Source organism: Typopeltis vanoorti, chromosome 7, assembly GCF_054136105.1.
Source record: "Typopeltis vanoorti isolate ZY-2024b chromosome 7, IOZ_Tvanoo_1.0, whole genome shotgun sequence".
Lineage (NCBI taxonomy): Eukaryota > Metazoa > Arthropoda > Arachnida > Uropygi > Thelyphonidae > Typopeltis > Typopeltis vanoorti.
In genome coordinates, this window is record NC_143555.1 from 135,169,017 (window position 1) to 135,186,515 (window position 17,499).

The following is a 17,499-nucleotide window of genomic DNA, read 5'->3' on the forward strand; positions in this document are numbered from 1 at the left end:
TTCATTGCTATGCTGCAAGTAAAAGGTAAAATGAATATGAAAGAATAACGTTAGTGAATGCAGACACTATTGTTTCAGAAGCGAATGAGATTGTCCCAATAAGGAGTGTCCAATTCGTTAAGATCAAACCCTATGTTAATTGAATAGTGCTGAAAAGTGCATAAAAATGAGGTTCAACAGCTCATCTTTTGAATAACCTCGATATCATTTTGGGAATAGGGCCAAATTGGATATCAGAACTTGTGCTAAATGATGAGATTCAGTATGGCATATTATATGGGTGGAAATGTGTTACAATTACTTGATGAGCCTATTGATCTTGGGGTTACGATGGATAGGAAACTGAAGTTGAAAAGTCACAGCACAAAATTACAAATATAACTCAGAGGATAATTGGATATTGACATATAAAGACAAGAAAACATTGACATATAAAGACAAGAAAGTTATTTCTCCACTGTCCAAGTCTTTGATACGGCTGCACCTGTCTCTTTCGTTTGGAGAGGGTGCAAAGAAGAGTAAAGAATATGATATTGGAATCATGGAAAGAGGATAAATCGCATGTGAACTGCAGACACAAGTAAACGTAAGAAAGATGGGTAAAAGGATATAATAGATTATCAACTGATGAAAATTTTCTTTAGATGGAGGGTGGACTAAGGACAAGGACAATTGGTCTGTTGAAATATTGAGTGAATCTAGTGTAATTATTTTAAGTGGAGGTATGACATCTCGTATGGGTGATCTGCGAACTCCCTCGATGGGTCATAGAATCATTAGAGGTCTCAAATAATAATAATTATAATTATTATTATATAATATAATAATAACGATAATGATAAGATATATTAAAAAGGAAACGGAAGGATTTATTCTACCTGCTCAGGAACAGTCGTTACAAACCAATGCAATCAAGTTGGACAAAATAATTCATTGGCATGTATGCAAAAAATATGGTTTTCCTACTTTTGATAACTGGTGGCAGCATAAAATAGAGACAGTACTGGAAAATAAAACAGACAAAATTTTCTGGGACTTTAGAATACAAACTGATCAACATTGGAACACAATAAACCTGACATCACAATTATCGAACATGGACAGGTTTAGATTATTCATATCGCCGTGCTCAGCGATAACAACATCTGGCAATCGAAGTTGGATGGCTATGGCTGAACACACCAAACTCATCCCAATAGTTATCGATGCACTTGCTGCAATTTCAAAAATTAGCTCTACCCCAAATGCGAATGTCAACAACATGCAAGACAAAGATGCTTCCATCTACCTCCCATCCCTGGTAATTCTCAAACGCCACATCGAAAAACTTACAACAATGAAAACATAACAATATATAAGTACTCAACAATTAATTGAAGTACCAGATTTATTCATAAATTATAACAAATCCTCCACAGTGATGTAACAATGAAGAGAATGTACATAAGCCAGAAGGAATCACCAACATATTTAGGTGATTCGAATACGTTTGCTAATATCTAATATATGTTAATATTTCAAAGGTAGAATATAAAAGAGATGTTAAAGTAGGTTATTCCATTTTACTCTCTTAGAGAGTAGTTATGACCCAAAGGTGTTTCTAGGAGATAACAAGTCATATCTTTGACACCAGTGAATGCTTTGTTGATTCCAAAAAATGTTGCTTTGACGATAGGTTGCAAGTTACGGAATTAGCACAGACAAACCATGATGGCACAAGTCAAAATCGAGCTTGTTCCTAATGAGCTGTCGACAGATTGGTGCAGGTATCGTTTGTGCAGATTTCAGGAGAGCTGAGGCTTCAATGCTGTAGTCAAATGTACGGATTAATTACACTGTTGAGTATCCGCTTACCTTTCCAGAAAACTGACAATGGATTGATACCTTATTACTAATAACACACAGCATGTTTGAGCAATTCAGTATATGCTGTTCTGGTCATCATAGGATTCATGAACGATGGTAAGTACCATTGTACGGGTGCATGGGGCTTAAGTGGGAAAGGCGGGAGGGTATTTCATTTTTCATACTATAACTATTTTCTTACATTTACCTTTATTGCATTTATTATATAGTTTCATTTAATAAATTATTAAAATCAATGCCCAAGACAGGTAACTTGGCTATGGCTGAGAGGGATCCTGGAGCTTCTCACGTCGTCGACGGGAATCGAACCTAGGACACTCTTTCTACAGGAATATCGTGACGAAGGGCAAAGCCACTATGCTAATCGCGCGGAGTAATATTTATTACTTTAATAAATCTTTTGTATATTATTATTATTATTATTATTATTATTATTATTATTATTATTATTATTATTATTATTATTATCATTATGTAAAAGCCATCGGGAGATTTTGCTTTCCAGATATGGTTGAAAACAGAAACATTACAAACTATAAATATTATGATCAATATGTAGATGTTCGACTAGTAATACCAAATTATAATCATGAATATATTCAGTTTATTTGCAATTAAATGAAACCGATTTCTGGGTTACGATTAGGATTAATAAAAAATATAAAGAGATAACACGAATCATAACATTATTAAAATACGGAAACATGTAGGAATCGTCACAATAAGTTAAAAACAGAGAACACGTGGAGCGTGAAAATTGCACGGTTCAGCTATTAAGTGATGTATGCACGATAGTTGGCAGAAAAGTCTGACCTGTTTTCCAAATATCACATAGCATCATTTGCTGATTTCTATTTCTTTCTTACTCTCCAATTACTCCATTTTTAATTAATTAGATGACAATCTTACGTGGATAATGCTCATATGCCTTATAGATATAAGGAAGGAGTTGAATTCTATATATCTCTCACTTCCACGAGTATGTGGTGCACCCAAAGTACACAAGACTGGACACCCACTTCGACCAATCGTAGATGGCATTATTTTATTTATTTTTGTTAACCGTATATGGAATTATTATATATTATAGTATTATTATTATAACGATTGGCAAAGATTCCACAAAAGGGTTGGATTGCATCTACGTCTGCAACATACCAAGTGTTTATCAAACAGTTCTTTAACTTCCTCAGAATTGACAGAAGAGTACTTTGGTCCCTGATTTGTTTCTAACATTTCCCCTATATATTTTCAATGGGATTAAAATGTGGGTTTTTTGGTGACCAGTGAAGATGTTGGAAGTCGCTGTCATGTACTGCCGAACAATTATTTTACGATGGCAAGTAACATTGTCATCCATTAATTTTGCAACAATAAATTTTCCAACATAAATCATCCAACAATATTCAAATATTCCTTGCAAGATACCCGACCTTCCATCAATAGATTCTGACACCAGCTACAGAATCTTGAGTTGTGTTTACAAGGCAAGCTAAGTTCGCCGCCTAATGGGGTTTCCGCCAAACTCTCTTGACTAACGTCGGTAAAGAACAAGGCGTACCGTCAGTCGTCGGACCACATGACTCTTTTTCTAGTCCTCCAGTGTTTAGTCGCCGTGGAAGGAGCTGTTAAGAATCAGCCTTAATTAAATCTGCGGTCAATTGCACAAAGGAAGTTCTGTTTGTCCGCACAAGCCTTCTCAGACAGCATCGATCTCATTCCTTACTGTCTTAGGAACAGATTTACACCTCTTTGAGAAGCAATGCGGGTTATGTTTCCACAGCTTAAACAGCTGGGATATCTCACCTTTTGAGAAACCAATCAGCTCTGCTGTTTTCAAAATCTTGGCTCTAATCAGTTGGGCATTCACGATAAGCCCTTTATCGAACTCCGGAAGGTCCTTTGTTTTTTTCATTGTAATCAGCACTATTGAAGATTACTAACCACCATCATTATTAGTTGCCCTGAACACATGACCAAGTATTTTACATGTATCCTGCGTAAGTGAAGGTTTCTAATTTAGTGGCCGGTATGTGTATAACGGCCTTCAATTTCTGGGTAGAATTTCCACAATAGTTTGGTACGTTTTTGTAGTAATTCTCTTCCATCCTTCTAGAAAAGCACTGGTGAAGTTAGTCATTGATGTCGGACGATTCGACGTGGTTCACAATCAGATTTACAATTCATGTGTTCGATGGGGTTGAGGCCAGGTCACTCAAGTTCTTCAATACCCATCTCATCAAACCCTTTGCTACACAGACTTCTCTGTATGGAATGTCATTATAGGCTATCTTTAACAATCCCCCTTCTGTGATGAAAAAAGCCCCAGACCATGATGACTCCTTCGAAGGTACGTTTTTGTAGTATCCATGAAATCCAAAGTAATCCTTCGAAGTTCCAGATTGTAAAGTCCCATTCCTGTATTAAGGATCATGCCTCAGAACTATCTCATTTATAGCAAATTCAAATTTATTATAAATCTGAATATAGCAGACTCCTGAAAAAAGCTGATCTAGTATCAGTAACATTAAAACAAGTTGAAGGAAAATAGCATGCAGCCACACAGTGATTCGGCCTGTCAGACGTGCAATATTATCACTAAATTATAGAATTTCTTCTATATCAAATCAGAGTACCACGCGCTCGGCAAGACTGGCATTTCTGTAATTCAAATAAATGAGGACCGTTTTGAACAAAGAACAAACGCGATCCTCTGCATGGAAAGAAGTCAACGGAAATCTCCAGGGGGGGAGGGCAGGGTGAAGGTGAAGGTGCATCGTGCCATATAACGAGTTGCATGTTTGTTGCCGTATCAATCGGAGAAATATGGCATCCTATCACGGAGTTTGAAAGAGGCTCTCAATCTCCGTGAAAGGATGCCTTGTTGCAGGCCTATCTATTTGGCAAATTGTTGAAAAATTGGGCCATCCCAGGTCAACAATCATTCGAAGGAAAATCTATAAAAACTTCCATTTGCCAGCCGACACAGTGAAGGAGTGTTCCGGACATCGAATAAAACAGGAATCTGCAAAAAAAAAAAACATTCAAGAACTATGGCTCATAACACCGGTTTCCATGGTAGGACCGCAATATACAAGCCACACAATACCCAATCTAACATGCAGGGTCTTCTTCAGTGGTGTAAAGATAGTGTACGTACATTTGGATGGAAGCTTGGAAAGCTGTGCTAAGGAGCGACGAATCACGCTACACCTTTTATTGAACAAATGGTAGTGTGTGTGTGTGTGTGTGTGTGTGTGTGTGTGTGTGTGTGTGTGTGTGTGTGTGTGTGTGTGTGTGTGTGCATGCGCGTGCAGTGAGTGCCCGATGAACGTCTCTTACCACAGTGCGTAACCCCAACTATGATATTCGGAGTTTTTTTTTTTTTTTTTGGTTTGACCTCAGACCTCTGTTTGTAGTTCCACGAACATTGAACTGCGAGAAGTATCTGAACCATTCTGGACAATGCCCTGATTTCAACGCTATTGAATATGTGTGATGACCTGTAGCGTCGAGTGAGATGAAGGGACGTCCGACCCACAACAGCTTAGGACCTCATTACATGCCAACAGGAAAAATGGTCCAAAATTTCCATTGGTCGCAATCGTGCGACTGTGGAAAGTATACACCTTAAGACTTCTGCATTTACTATGGCGAAAGGAGATCCTACAAGGGCGCGATGACCTCTGTGTTCCTCACACTATTGTGTCCGATAACTTATTTCCAAGTAATATATATACTATTTGGAAATGGATATTTGTCTGGACATGTGATTTAATTGCAGAACCGAATAGTAGTAGTATTTGCAATGACAATCGATCAATACTTTTTGAATATTGTTAAACGAAAAATAGCTCTTAATTTTAAAAGATATAATGATTTATTCTATTGAATAATAGATAAAATATAAAGTAAATTATTGTATTTAAAAAAATAAATGCTTGTTCTTAAATATTATGAATCTTATAAAATTTTATAAGTACACGTGATCGACCGTGAGATGCGGTGATTAATACCCTTGGAGGGTAACGGATGGCAATGCTGTAGCTAATGAAGTCTTAACTGAGCCTCGGCTATTGCTATTACCCTCCCGACATGATCAAAGCTTTCATAGCTCAATAACATCTTATCCCTATCCCTACTCTCCTCTACAGATAACGGGGAAGATGAAAAGCATTCTTGCTTCGCCCCTTTAAGCTATAGGACTATAATTCGATTATGCCTTTCGTATAACGCAATTGATGTAGATAGGTAGGCCTTCCTTTTGTTAATGATAAAATGGACAGCCACTCCCTGCCTTCTTGCTACCAAACTGCCATTACATGCATGTCATGGAGAACCTGCAAGTAATCCTCTATTAGACATTTCAAAGTTGAGATCGGTATGCTATACGATGCCAGCAGATGCTTTAACGCTTCCCTTTCTAACATTCACCTGATCTCTCTCGATTTCTGTAATGCAAGAGATATTCCAGGGCCTTCTGCATGTTTCTTGATGATATTTCTGATATCAGTGTGACTCCCTCCCCAGAGTTTTCTGTTACCCTCCGCCTATCGTCTACATACCCTAACTGAAAACCAAATTCATCCTAAGAACACTGACAAATAGAGATAAGGATGTGGTCATTCCGCACACGCCCTTCCATAGGTGCACAAAGAAAATTGTCCGCTAAGGCCAATAGTTTATAGCATTGTTACAACCAGATATATATTACGAAAATATCTAGCATCCTCCTTAAAAGGTCTAGTAGGAAAATCTTCCTCCTCCATTAAAACTTCAACGGACTTTGTTTCTAAAATTAAAGATATAAAGCTCAAGAGTTCTGATATTATGGCGAGCTTTGATATTGTAGCTCTTTCTATAAATGTTCCAACGCAAGATGTTGTCAACGTTTTTAAAAACAAGATCTCTAAAAAGTTTTTTGCTCTTCTCTCACGTTGTATTAATTCGGGGTATTTCAAGTTTGAATAGAAAATTTATAAACAGAATAAAGGACTAGGTATGGGCAGCCCCCAGTCTCCAATACTCTCCAACATTTTCTTCGAGGACTTCGAGAAAAAAGCCATCTCTAAAGCAACATTACAACCTAGAACATGGCTCCGCTATGTGGACGATATATTCCTTATTTGGGAGCAGGGTGTAGAGAATGTTTACATCTTTTAAAATCATTTAAACAACTTCCACCAAGATATAAAATTTACCGTCGAGATTGAAGAAAATCGTTCCTTTTCATTTCTTGACATGAAACTTACTAAGATGTCTGATTCTTTAAAAATCAAAATACTTAGGAAATCAAAACACACAGATATATGCATCCTCACATCACTATCCTGCACAAAAGTTAGGCATCCTTTCCACATTGGCTCACCATGCAACGATCATTATAGTCCGATGAAGAACTAAAAAAAATGAAATAAAATGTCTAGAAAGAACTTTCTCTAATAATGGATACTCTTCCAAGGTGAAGATTAAACTATTTATATGTATGAGTTTGGAAAATTATATATGAAGATATATATATATATATATATATATATATATATATATATATATATATATATATATATATATATATATATATATATATATATATACAGAACCGGCGCTAGGGTCTTTGCCACCCGCATGAGCGCCCCTGTAACGATCCGGGCGTGTGTGGTTCTTTTACGATAATAAAAATTTCAATTATTTGAAATTTTGACAGAGCAGTTGACACGTTGGTTCGCTAAATGTAACGAACCGGGGGTGTTGACTAGGCAGGATAATCGTTAAAAACCCGAATATTCAAAAAATTCTCAATCGTTAAAGCAAATTTTGATAAAGCCACTTCACTTTAATCGTTGAATATAATGATACAGGGATTATAGCCTTCTCACCGACCAGAATCGCTAACAAAATTAAAATGAATTTTAATTAAAGTTAAAATTTATTTAAACCAAAGTTTAAAAAATTCTTGCATTTTACAAGTTACTAAATTCTTAGTAACTGGTAAACATTTTTTAATAATTTTTATAAGTGGAACTATCTTTTAGGAAAATAAAAGAAACTCAAGATAGATGAGAAAATAAGAAAAGAATTCAGAAATAATTAGAACATTTAATATAAGTATTCCAAATATAACATCTTTACACAATAACAGAAAATAAATTAAATTACATAAATATACTTGAAATTTTTTAAATTAAAATTTTAGAGTTTTTGATTTTATATTCACAAAATTAGAAATAATGGTCTTAACGTCTAATTCCGCACTTATATCATTTTCAATAGCTATTATCGCCAACCTAACAGCCTCTTTTTGTGACACACTTCTTCTTAAGTAGCTTTTAATCAATTTCAACTTGGAAAAGGAACGTTCACGCTCGCTACACTAACAGGTAAGGTTAATAGTATTCTTAAAGCAATTAAAAAGTTAGGGGAAGATAAATTATTGGACACAATAAAATTAAGAATATCGAAAGGGTTTTGAATATTTAAATTATCCCATGGAAAGATATCACGGAAAGCACATAACTCGTCATATAGTACCATTGCATTTACGTCTTTATTGTCGCCGTCCTTCAAGAGAATCTCGAAATCGTCACAATTTTTTCGTAAATCTTCGTTATTAATTGGTAGTAATCTATACAATAAATTGAAATTATCGTAATATGTTTTTAGTTGTTCAAAACGTTCTATTAACGAACACACTGCAACGTCTAGATGTGTATAAAACACATTCACTCTGAATGTATCTTTAGGCAATTTTGACGTTTCGTCATGAAGCTCGTAGTCAAATTGTCGTGTCTTCTTTCGTCGTCGGACTTCAGTACCAGGTTTAAATTCTTGTTCTCCGTTCACCTGTTCACTCAGTTCTTTTGCCGTTTTTAGAACTTCTTAAAAATTGTATCAGATAGATACTCTTGTAAGAATATTTTTTAAGTTTTCAATAGATTCTAAAGCAAGTGTAATGTTCATATATTTGTGTTGAAGCATTTTACTCACTGGGTTTATTCTGTTAAGTTAATCATGCCAAGTTATAAGACAGTAAATAAATTTGTAGTCCTTTATTTTAGCACATAATATTTGTGCTTCATGATGAGTTTCTATATTAAAATTTTCATTATTTAATATTTCAAATAATGCATCGTAAATTTCTCCTAACTGATATCGTAGAGGGCGAATTGTATTAATTTTACTTTCCCATCGCGTTTCTGATGGATGTTTCAATGTTAATTTTTTTACGAACTTTAAAAAAGGATTGCCAAACGTTTGTAAGAGAATGAAAAGAAATTGTATATTTCTTGAATAATTGCAAAGAAACATTGTATCTGAATATCTGCATTCACTTTGGCTGCATCGTTAACGATTAAATTTAGAGTTTGAGCAGCACATTACACGTAAAAATCTCGAGGATTTTTGTTCAAAACCAAATTTTGGAGCCCATATTTTTTTCCCTTTCATATTTGTCCCATTGTCTTACCCTTGAAATCGTATGTCTTCAATGGGAATGTTCCATTTTTCCAGTTATTCCATTATTCTTCCACATAAACCACGTCCTGTGGAATCTCATATATCTGCAAAACCTAAAACGTTTTTCCTGATCTTGACAATTCCATTGTCACAGGAAACAAAGCGAATAATAATGGTCATTTGTTCTGTTTTACTTGCATCAGGTGTGCAGTCTAAAATTATGGAATAATATTTAGATTTTCGAATTGATAATAAAATTGTATCCCTGACTGCGTTACTTAAAGTTTCCAATATTTCATTTTGACTGTCTTTACTCAAATAGTGTACAATATTGTTTCGTTGTTGGGCCCTATCAACATGAGTTTCCATAACGGGATCAAACTTCGCAAATAGTTCGACTAATTTTTAAAAAATTGCCGTTATTCCATTCATATAATTTACCAGATGATCCGCGAAAAGTTAAATTTTGGCTACCAAGTTATTTTATAATTTCAAACAAGCGTTCTAAAACACTCGTCCAATGTTTCTTTTCCATTTCATACATGCTTTGAGTCTGGCAATCAACAATAGTTTTAATTTTTAAATTTTTATCTATCAAATTCCTTCTATTTTAAGAAATTTTTCACGTGAGTTAAACTAGTCTTATGTCTATGCAAAGTTATACTAACATTTCTTCAATCGTTATAACCTTTTACAAGACTACTTGATTCAGTAGGTGCGAAAAGTTTGCAACAAAAGCAAAAAACAGAATTTAAAGTTTCGAAATAAATGAGCCATGTTCTTGGCACGAGCTCCCCGTTTTCCACTTTTTTTTTTTATAATACGTGTTGCCAAATTTACGACCATGTGTATCTCTGGGATATATTATATTTTTCTTTTGAACAGGCCCCATTTAAATTAAATTAACTCGTAATTTTTCATTAATATTTTCCCATTCACCTGGATCTTCAAAATTTACAGAGACTGACGATGTGTTAGTTTCGTGGTCAACTGCAACTAAATCTTCTCCTAACTGTTTTTCACTTAAATCATGCGTCTTATTATCTTGTTCAATAGTTGCAATAGTACTTTCATGAAAACTGGATGATGTGCACAGTTCTTTAACTCTGATTTCTGATGTATCGAATTCGTATCAGAATATTTTAATATTTTAAAAAATTTATTAAGAGCTCTAGTTTGTTTCTTAATATGCTTCTTTCGCAGCATGATGCTTACGATTTTGTACACCGGATAACATTTTTTTTTTAATTTTTGATTACATTTCTATTTTATACCCACAAGAAAGTGTTATTCAACACGACACAGAGACGAAATAATAGTCCGTACTGCGCTACTGTCAGTAGCCTATTGAGATGTGTACCATATGAGTGGTTAACTAGCAACAAATTGTTTTGTACGAAAATTCGTTTCTGCACATAAAAACCGTTCACCATTTCACTTTAGATAGGCTGCAGCAGACACAACAATTCTACCACTGCTTGAGCACAGTTTAACTTTTTTGAAGTGGGGGGGGGTGGTTGGATTTGGATATGCCGTGTTTGTGTTCTTGTAATGATGGTTTGACAGGAATTCGTTATAGGTTTGTGTGTATGTATGTGTAATATCCCTCAAACTTTACGTCTCTCTATAATATTTATATAGCGCCTGTTTTAGCTCTCTATAGATTCATAGGGTTCTCTCATTGAATATCAGTTTGTTGATCATGTCAGGTAGGTAGAAGTTTCAGGTGGCTTTCATTATTGTTGTTATATGTTATGTAGTTTGTTGACTGTGGTCTTGTTATCTGATATGTTGTTCTCGTTACTTTATAGGTTGGACTTAAGTAATGTTTTATCATGGCTGTGTAGTGGCATAAGTGTTTCACCGTAACCATTTTGTACTCTGTCCTTTATACCCATGTAAGTGTGGCTTGTTATCAGTTTCAGCATTTTATTTTGCAACATTTGTACTGTTAAGTTTGTAGTCTGAGCAGATTACATATGATGCAATTGCATATTTGTGTGTGTTGGGCAATGTCCTTTAATCGATTTAGTTTGCTTGATATTATCCTGAGTTTGTTATGTAGATAATTTGTATGAGTATTCCAACTTTAATCAGCATCGAAGTGAAGTCCCAGATAACATGTTGTTTTCACCTGTGTGGTGGTTGTGGTTTTAGGATCAGCGCTTTGTGCATAGTAGGATGGATGCTGGGTACTGAGATGTTTATAGTCTATGGATATGATCTAGGGTTTTGAATATCATTATCTTTGTTTTTTTTCAGGGTTTATATATATATATATATATATAAACGGGTACCGTTTGGCTGTGGTTTTATCCTATGATAATAATAATAATAATAATAATAAAAGGCAAATTTTGTTTCAGTATACGAGTGTATATAAATGATATATAAAACCATAGAATAAATGTCACTTAAGTCCGTAAATAGCAAACTGCTGAATGAACATAGATACTGTAATAGCTGTGTCAAAAACCATCCGGAGTTTATATATTCCGGATATGATTAAAGCACTATTAATTCGAGTAACAAAACTGTTCTCATGGAGAAATATATTCAAAATATATTGCACGCAGGAAATATTACAATGAAAAGTAAGTTAAATTGTTAAGCCTAATGGAAACCTGTTAGACATAGAGCACTTGCTATCCAATACACATCATATCACTATATTTTAGGTATACATTATGGTTCTTTCAAGTTAGTTGTTGTGTATATAAAAATAAGCGAAACTAGAGGAATGCCGTATTTTGAACTAAGCAGAGGTTTAAAAACAGACTTCAAACTGCAGTACGATTTTCTTCTCAAGTACAAATAGGTAAAACTAGTCAAACTATTAATAAACCACATTTACGTGAAATTTGAAATGGTGCATAAAATATTGTTGTTTTGTTAATTAAAACTCATTAATTTCCTTAGTATCCGTTACTGAAGAGGAAACAACTACCTTCCGAATTCCAGGCTTTTAACAACATAGATCCTGCGGCCGAACACAAACAGGGGTTGGAATATTAATATTTACCGAACATAAGCTAATATCAAATGAAACTATTTATAAGTTTGGGCACGCTGAATGATACAAGCCACCAAACATAAAGGTGATAATAAAATTCTTGCACGAACTGAGTTTTTGGCTTTTACGCCAAGAATTATGCCCAACAGAATACCTAATGCTCATCGATAATATAAACATACATGTTGCAAACGAAGACCATAACAACCCTGTACAATACCTAGATACTCTTTCTCTATGTATAACCTAACCAACCATAACATCATGTACTAGAGCAGAAATAGCCGGAAATGCTCTCACTCCATCTTGCTTATATCATACAGACCATTACTTCACATATCTTAACCTGCACACTAAGACAATATCCATGCAATGCTCCGCATGTGAAAAACAACACAAAAGGATAATAGACAAAGAAATGGTCCACAACGAAATAAGAAAAAATCGACTGGAAACACACGGCGTCACCAGATTCAATAATTATCTTCTACAACAACATTAAACTCACATTAGAGGAAATATATAAGGAGAAAAGCTGCAAAGAAGGTCATCAAATCCTTGGATAACGCAAAACTTAATATTAGATATACACAGAAAGGACATCCTATGGAAACAAAGCGATATCCAAATAACGAAGCTTTAAAACTGAATATAAGATAACAAGAAATCTCCTTACAACGCAAGTAAGAAATACAAAAAGTAACTGCTATAGAAACAAATTAACCTCTGTGCAAAATAACATGAAACAAACCTGGCATCTGATCAACGAGATGCTAGATTGTGCTCCCAATACCACCGCCTCTGAATCCATAAAACACAGCTTCATGAAAGACGCAAAATCTATCCAACAACTAGCAAATGACTTTAACCAATACTTTGTAGAATTCATCCAGGAACTACACAGAAAGATCCTACAATCATGCAACACGATCCTCCACTTAGACCACAAGAAAAACAGACATAAAACTCGCCGGACTTCTCTATGTACTACAGCAAACCAAACCAAACAAATGCACAGGAATCGACGGTATAAGACATAAGGATATCAAGCAACACGCAACTAGCCTAGGCCCGATCTTAAAAAATTAATAAATAGAATATCTAAAATCGGACAAATACCAAGTATGTTAAAAACGGCCATAATCACACCCATATATAAACATGGATAATGAAATTGAATCAATAATTACAGACCCATAGTAACACTACTACCAGTCATCATGCAAATTATGGAGCGGATCGTAATAAGGAATTTCGCATCGTATACAGAGTACTTTCATGTTATCCCCCAAAAAAAACACAGTACGGTTTTCAGGAAAAAAATATGGAACAACATCTCTCTTGGATGATTTTACGGACGTAATGAATACCGTAGATAAATGCCTTAGATAAAAACAGGTTACTGGTAGCTCTCTACTGCCGTTCAAGCCGCAGTACAGAGGTACAAGTAACCTGTGGAATGCCACAGGGAACTGTTCTCTCCCCAACTCTATTCAACATTTATATGGATTTATTTGAATATTCGAGGATACATAGTGGTTGATCGGCGAATTTAGTGCTCCTGTAAAGTTGGTGATTTTTGTCTGTGTTTTTATTGTGTTTTCCTTTAGAAAATTAGTGTTTTGTAGTATACTTTTTTATTTTTATATATTTTTCCCCAAGATATCATTTCAAATGGTGTCAAAAAGTTCTACAGTGAAACCGAATACTGTTTGAATGTTAGATTGAATTCAACAGTTTAGCTGTTTTTATGAAAACTACTTTTTGAAACAACTACACTGTTGACCGTTGATAACCTTGACCACTACTGATATAACTTTCTAATCAGAGCCCTGATGATTTTAAACAACCACTCGTTCATCTTCTTATAAAAAATATAATATAAATAAAACAATCTGATTTGTGACCTATCTCGTCGTGTGGTGTTTACTCCAAATATTTATTAACCAATCTGCCATGAGAAACGTACAACTTTGTCAACTTTATCCTGACTTTTTTTTTTTTTTTTTTGCTATCATCTATTCGCATTTTTGTCTGCAAAAGGTAATCTAATATTATATTATTTATTTTTTGTTACATTTTTTTAAAAAATAATTAAATAAATGCTGGTATTATTTAATAAATTATTAAATTCTAACACGCAATCGTTTTAATATTTTGGGAAAATACATAGAAACCTTTACGTAACTCATTTATCAGTTTGAGTTACGTAAAAGTTTCTATGTATTCCTATGTCGGATAATCTCGTACTACTGTGTACGAGATTATCCTACCACACAAGGGAGAACTCTCGTTGGAAGACTGCCAAGAAGGTCATTCATGTTGAAAGGGAGAAAGATATAAGACGATAAACGAATTGGTCAACAACAAGCGAAATCACGTGCTTTATAGGTAAAATTTTCCAACTGTTATACAAGCAAAATAGTTACCACTTTAAAAACTACAAAGATCATAAAAGAGAAGTTAATTTTCCGACGTTTAATAATAAACAACTCATCCCACAATACTGATTGATTATCCTATTATCGGAATGGATTATCTTTCTGTTGACATGCGCAGAAGTGTTGAAGGGTACAAAATATTTTTCATTTCGTATGCGAAATGAAATAAAAATCTGTTGCTTTCATTGCATTTTATTTACAAAATTGGATCGTGGAGTGCGTTTCCTTAGTTATTAATTTACCAGGTGAAATAAAGCATGTTTACAAGAACAATAACATAATAGGAACTTCAGTAATTGCAGTTCGTCTGCGTTTCTTATTAGGCATGCGCACTATGGAACTACGGTGTTAGGCTCTAACAGGAAATGAAAATGTTTAAATACATTGCGCACGAGTGATAAGCATACAATTTTATTAGTTTGATCACTCGCTTCCTCATTTTCCTTGATATTTTGCTTTTATCTTAAGCAATAACATATTTTTTTAAAAAGACAATTTCATGAAAATGTAATAAAAAGAATTCACTGTTTTGCTTAAAAGATAATTAAAAAGAATTTATTATAAAATATTAAATATCTTCATCTATCTTTTTAAGTTCTCAATAATAGTAAAATAAAAACTATTATATTATTATTATTTATATATTAAATACAGGTTTTTTCACTAAATAGTGAAAGTATTTAATTTAAATATTTGAAAGTACTGTACGTGTGTGTGTAACTGTATTACAGGTAACCCTGGTATAACGCGCTGCTTATTAAACGCGGTTTCGATATAATGCAGTCTACAAATTGTAGTAACCCTTGTTCAACGCGGTTTCGATATAACGCGGTCTACAAGTTGTAGTAACCCTTTATCTTTTCATTTATTTTTCACCGCGCGACTTAAAAATCAAATTTTATCTTCGTTAAATTTGATTTTTAATAAAAACAAATTTTTAATATGAACTTAATAAAAACAATTGCAGCATAGGGGAAAGCAAGGCTTTATTACGGACTTCTTGATAACTAAACCAGCCGAAGTATGCAATGAGAATTATACAAATGATGTCCAAGAGATTTCAAGTGATGATGACATCCAGCCATTCGTAAATAAAGAACATCTAAGAAAGGTTAGTTTAGAAGACAGTGATCATGATTAAAATATGCACTTTATTTTATTTTGCCTAAAACATTTATGCATTATGTGTAATGAAGTTCACGTACAATTTATACTATGCATTTGTTTCATAGTTTATGTTTATGTATAAACATATTATATAACACATAAACATAGTATACATGTTTTCTTAAATTACATGAATTACCTGAATTAAATAAAAATATAATTTTGTTGGGTATGTCATTGTTGTTTATATAATTAAAAAAAAAACAATTTAGGAACATAACCCTACTTTTTCTATGTGATCTGAGTCTCGCATAACGCAGCATTTCTTTGGAACCTAACATCCGCGTTATACTAGGGTTACCTATATGTGTGTGTGTGTGTGTGTGTGTGTGTGTGTGTGTGTGTGTGTGTGTGTGTGTGTGTTACGGTTAAAGTGATAAATCCGGTTATTATTAATAATTACCGGTGATTCATTCTCGTAAATTATTCACTTTAACCGGTAATTATTAATAATAACCAGATTTATCACTTTAACTGTAACATGAAACATTTTAACCGGTTAAAATGATTAATTTCTAGAGGAGTCTGGTAAATGTAATAAAAACATGTTTATAGGTTTTATATATAGGTTTTCATTCGCAATAGAAATGATAACAGCTTATTTTAGTTTATAATGAAAAAAAGTAAGGAAAGCACTTCTTTTGCACTCAATGAAATTAGAAATCATAAATCATTATAAACTAACCTAAACTAACCTGGATGTGGCATATTGAACCGAGTGTAGTCGTAGTTTATCATGAGCAGATTAATGTGGATGAAAGATAAACGTTGTTGAGGGTAGATAAATGGGAATAACAATTAAAAGTTGTTGTGGGTAGATGAATGGGGATAATAGATAAATTAGAGAGGAAATGATCAGTATTTTTCTCCATTGATGAGGAAAGTGGTACAGCAACGACATTTATCTATAATTTCCATTCATCTGCCCGCAAAAGGTTTATTTGTTATCCCCATTTATCTGCCCGCAATCATTAAGCTCGACGAAACCCACAACTACGTTTATCTTTCATCCACATTAATCCGCCAGGACAAACTACGACTACACTCTGGTTCGACGTGCGACATACAGGTTAGTTTAGGTTAGGTTAGTTTATAATGAATTCTGATTTCATTGAGTGCAAAAGAAGTACTTTCCTTACTTTTTTCATTATAAACTAACCTAAGCTGTTATCATTTCTATTGAGAATGAAAACCTGTATCCTACCTATAAACATGTTTTTATTACATTTCCCAGACTCCTCTAGAAATTATTCAATTTAACCAGTTAAAATGATTAATTCTCGTAAATTATTCACTTTAACCGGTATATTAATAACAACCAATTTATCACTTTAACCGTAACATATACATGTGTGTGTGTGTGTGTGTGTGTGTGTATTTATCAAGAATTGAATGACTAGAACCGAGATTTAAGTAAAAAGGTTTTAATATAAAAACACGACTAGTTTCGGCTTGTAACAGCCTTCATCAGGTGACATTATGAAAGAAAGAAAAAAGAAAAAAACACTAACAACTGTTATGTTAAATGTTAAAGGTACCTAGAAATTCTATACTTTGTTT

At 33.9% G+C, this 17,499-nt stretch overlaps 1 long non-coding RNA gene across 1 annotated transcript in view; it reads left to right on the plus strand.

Annotated features, from left to right (window-relative positions):
* The window catches only part of LOC150105095 (uncharacterized), a 46,369-nt gene that overhangs the window by 27,400 nt on the left and 1,470 nt on the right, over positions 1-17,499 (plus strand). The window contains exon 2 of the long non-coding RNA XR_016548519.1: positions 15,740-15,883. This is a non-coding gene — a long non-coding RNA (uncharacterized LOC150105095). The remainder of the gene's footprint in view (positions 1-15,739; positions 15,884-17,499) is intronic.